General features: G+C 51.6%; 1 pseudogene; it reads right to left on the reverse strand.

Moving 5' to 3' along the window:
• Positions 1-684: 684 nt before the first annotated feature.
• On the reverse strand, positions 685-3,831 carry LOC149354011 (uncharacterized; annotated as a pseudogene).
• Positions 3,832-4,859: the final 1,028 nt, after the last annotated feature.

Consider the following 4,859-nt stretch of genomic DNA (forward strand, 5'->3'; position numbering starts at 1 on the left):
CGCTGGTCTTTATGTGGTACAGTTTTGGTCTGCTGGGATAGGTTGTCGGATTGGTCGTTAGTATGCTTTCACTCACTTGCTCGGGAGTTAGTTTGATCCAACTGTGGAGGGCACGCACCACTCGGAGTGACCTCTTAATTGAGTAGTCGAGGTCGAACGCCGGGACTGAGCTTACCGCAAAGTATGCATGACGAGGTATGCTTGACAGGTGCGAGTATGCCGTTTTCTCAAAGCATGCTAGGCAGTACCTGACCAGAATCACGAGCGAAAAGCAGCGTGAGGCTAGATGACTCGATGTCCTTGAGAACAAAACGACAACGCTTAACCACTTCCATTAAGGCAGACGCCAATCCGACGATTACTGCGTTTAAAGCTTGAACTGCTTTTAGCTTCTCTTCTCGTTGCAATAAAGTAGGGTGACCTTCCGGCAACTGCAGCGAACTTTGGGAAGCTTGCTACCCAAATGGTATGCAACTTGACGCTCGCCGAAGGAACCGGCACGCCGTATGTTTTGAAAGTTCTTCCCCAGCGCTCAAAGGGCAGAAATGGTGACCTAAAATATCAAAGGGAAACTTTCTACAGCAGCCAGAGCTAAAATCCCTGGCTGGTGCTCGTTTCAAACCTGCAGTGCTGTCATCGGCATGTAGTCCAGTGAAGCCATTATGACGCCCTTGGACACTCAAGCCGCGGAGAATGAGGTTTTATTTGAAGTTGACCATCGACGGCACCAAAAAAAACCCAACGAAACCAGGGCATAAATGCATTGAATGTCAAGAACGCACATGCACACAGAAGACACATCCACACGCACAAACAAGAGCACAGTGGTTCCAAAGGGAAACGTTCTACCGCAGCCAGAGCTAAAAGCCCTGGCTGGTGCTCGTTTCAAACCTGCAGTGCTGTCATCGGCATGCATATAGTCCAGTGAAGCCATTATGACGCCCTTGGACACTCAAGCTGCGGAGAATGAGGTTTCATTTGAAGTTGACCATCGACGGCACCAAAAAAGACCAACGAAACTAGGGCATAAATCCATTGAATGTCAAGAACGCACATGCACACAGAAGACACATCCACACACACAACAAACGAGCACAGTGGTTCACTCCATGGTCCTTGCAATCAGTTATCAAACCACATCACTCAGTTTCAGGTACTGCACTACAGAGCGCCAGCAATCAACTTAATATTAAGTTCATCAAACGGCGTGCTGCCATAGCCAGCCTCGCAGAGAACCGTCGCGCGCACAACACCAGCATAGATCATGTAGTTGTCATGCAGATGGCACCTTGCCTTCTTCACGTCCATGGACACCTGGAGCTCGGATTTTCCAGAGAGGGACACCAGGTGCTCCTGTAGCGAAGCGGTGCCGCACAGTTCGTCGAAGGCAGTTGCCCAGGGATGTTTTGCCGAAGGTGCAGGCCTTGCGTCAGAGCTCATCACAAATTTCGCTGCCTTGTTGAGCAGGCCCCGGTTCTGCTCCTTAGCATCGTCGATGCCTGCACAATCCCACACCACGTCATTCCAGTCAGAGCACCTTATACTGACCCTCGACAGGAAGACATTCCTGGTGATCATCTCTTGAAGCACGGCAAGAACCGCGTCAGATATGTTGCCAGTGCTCTCGATGCACAGTTCAACCAAGCTTCCCTTGAATAGGCCAATCAGGACCGACAGCAACTGAGCAGTCTCAAGGTCAATCGCGAAGTTACCAACGTTGCATGCGAGGGCATGAAAGATCTCGGATATTGATGGGGCCGTCACCTCACTCTCATTGTAAACCCGCACGTCTAAGTGAAAGCTCCGTAGGCATCCACATTCCTTCAGTGCCGCACAGAGCGCAGTGGCAAGAGCTTCTTGTGTTGTGCCATCATGGCCAGTGGCGGCGCCTTCGTATTCAACATGCAGTGAACGCAGTGAGTGATTCAAGGCCAACGAGGCATACACGGAGCACAGGTCGTTGACGGCATACCCTCGATGGCAGATCTTCACCTTTGCAGCGCATTCGAGGGCCTGTGCCAGGGTTTCGAACACCAATGAGGGATGGTGTACAAACAGGCAAAGTTGGACACGGCCAGGACACTCCAGTCTAAGCAGCTCAAGAGTAGAATTTTTCTCCTGTACAATTTGCGATGTGCCGCTGATCTGCGGCAGAACGAGGCTCTTCAAGTTAGTGTTGAAAGGAACTGCCGCGCACAACTTGCTGACAGTTCTTTCTTCAAGGGAAGAGTTGTGCAAATTGAAGTACTCCAAAGTGCAGTTCGCCGATAATGCCTCCGCAATACATGTAGCACCTCTGCTATCAAAGCTGCAATTTAGTAGCGACAGCGTTTGAAGTGATCGACGGCCAATCAAGAACGTTGCCAATGCCTCTACCACTATGTCACTAATTGATGTCCTTTCCAGAGTTAGGTGCTGAAGTGATGGAATGCCTTCTAACGCACCAAATAGACTTTTCAAACAGTAAAGACACCCTCGTCTTCCAATTCAGTGCTCGCAGCTCATACCTGCTTCGCATAGACCCAACAAGGAGAGCTTCTGCAGAAGCCTGCTGCTCCTGAAGGCCCCTGCAATGGCGCCGCAGGCTGAAGAGTCTTCGCTGTCCTGGAAGGCCAGGTTCTGTATCCGTTCACACGCGACTAGGGCAAGGAGCAGGGTGCTTGCAAATTCCCGAGACAGAAGGTTGCCGATCAGCTTGACGCTGCAGAGAGTCTGCCAGTTTCCCCTCAGCACATCAGCCACCTTGGGAGCGAGGGCGTCGCTGACGTGAATGTTGGTGAGGTCAAGCTCACGCAGGCACTTCGGGGGGCCAAAGGCTTGGAGGAATCTACAATCGGGCAGAAAGCTGAAGCTGTCATGAAGCACAACGCTTTGCAGGCTATTCGCCTGTCCAACGATGGCAGACGAGACGACGGAGAGCCGGCCAATGTGTGCTGGGTCGTGCACACGGACCTCGCGGATGCAAGGGTGTTGTCTAGGAAGCCAGGCGATGAGGAAGGCGCCATCGTTTTCATTACCGGAGCTATGGCATCGCGCCGACTGGTAAACTCCTTCGTCGTAAGAGCGCAGGCAGAGCTTGCCCGGCTCTAACTCGGTCAACGCAGGCCTTGTCGCCCTCAACGCCTTGTTCCACGAGGCTATGTCTTCAATTAACCAGCATCCTCTGGGGTCGTTGGCGCCGCAAGAGCGTTCGCTGCGAAGCCCGCGTAGCAAGTGTCCAGCCTCCAACGCCACGGGTAGTAGCTGCCTGCACCGTCCATGATAGTATCGCCCTTTTAACTCGCCCGAAAAAATTCAGTCGGTGCAGGTATATTCAGTGAAAAGGTATGTTTCTTCCAGAGCGGCCTAAGCTGCGCTCGGAGGAAGCGTTGTACTCACGCTCCCATGTACAAAGCGTGCAAGGTCATTCTCGGAACACGAGTTCTTGCTCTCTGCCAGGATCTCCGGATCTTCAGATGCGGCCGTTGGGATTTCACTGGTAGCTGACTACGTGATTATTCCTGGGGGCGTGCTCCGAGGCAGCAGCATATCGAATTCAGCCGAGTGGGCAATTTCCTCACTGTGCGACGAAGGGCGCACAAAATGGCGCCCAGTGCGGCGCGCTTGCGTCAAAATGGCCAGCCGGCCCTCCCCGGCCGCTCGCACGAGGAATACACCGAAAAGGGGAACAGCCGTGAAAGAAAAAAAGAGGAGAAGGGAGAAAAAAGCGGAGGAGGAGGGGCGGCGCTGCGAGGAGGGTTCTGGGATGCCAGTGAGGAAATTGCCGCCGAGTGAACGAAGCTCGAACACGAGAGCGCGCGAGATGATGATGATGATGTCCTCGGGCTGAATGGCACATACCCACGGCGGGGGATTGGCCAGGGTGCATAGCGGATACAAACGCACTCATGTACAGGGAATGGAGTATATCCTCCTGAGACCCGTGTATGGCAATTTGTCCAATATATTGGACATTAGCTTTTAAGCCAGTACTCCCGCGCCGAAAGATTCATCTTCATAAAACCCACTTGTCCAATACATTGGACAACTGGTGGCGCCGTCTGTGCACCTTTTTCGAAATTAAACTGCTCACTTTCCCGCCAAAACACTTTGAAAACGGCGGCGTTCAGCGGCGCGGCGTTCTATGGCACCTGCCGGAGAAGTAAGTGTTGTTTCTGCGATTTTACCTACTTTGAACGAGTAAATTTTGTTGGATATCAACAAAAATAGAACAGAAAACATGTATATATCATAATTGTAACTCTACATGACCTAACTTTTCTGTGCTTTCAATCTGATTTCACGTGTCCAATACGTTGGACGCTGGGACTCAGCCCGGTTATTTTGACCGCGCTTTTGAGATGGCTTTTGCAATAACTGTAAACGAATACTGCTGGTATTTAACGGCTGGGGACGTAATAACGTCTTTTTTGTTGTAGGAGACATGCCTCGCGTTCCTGATGAGACGGCCGAAGCAGTTTTACAAAAAATTGCACAAGCCAACACATCAGTTGGTTGGTTTAGTTGGTTTATGGGGTTTAACGTCCCAAAGCAACTAAGGCTATGAGAGACGCCGTAGTGAAGGGCTCCGGAAATGTCGACCATCTGGGGTTTTTTAACGTGTACTGACATCGCACAGTACACGGGCCTCTAGAATTTCTCCTCCAAAGAAATTCCAGCCGCCGCGGCCGGGATCGAACCCGCGTCTTTTGGGTCAGCAGCCGAGCACCTTAACCACTGAGCCACCGCGGCGGCCTCCAACACATCAGACATTGACCTATCGGACAGCGACAACGACTCTATTGCCGATCCAAAAACAGCAAGAAACCCAAGAAACGTCAAGAAGCAAGAAACGTCAAGGAAAAAAAAAAAACAAGAAA

Source organism: Amblyomma mixtum, chromosome 3 (assembly GCF_055824585.1).
Source record: "Amblyomma mixtum isolate Tamu chromosome 3, ASM5582458v1, whole genome shotgun sequence".
NCBI classification, from domain to species: Eukaryota; Metazoa; Arthropoda; class Arachnida; order Ixodida; family Ixodidae; genus Amblyomma; species Amblyomma mixtum.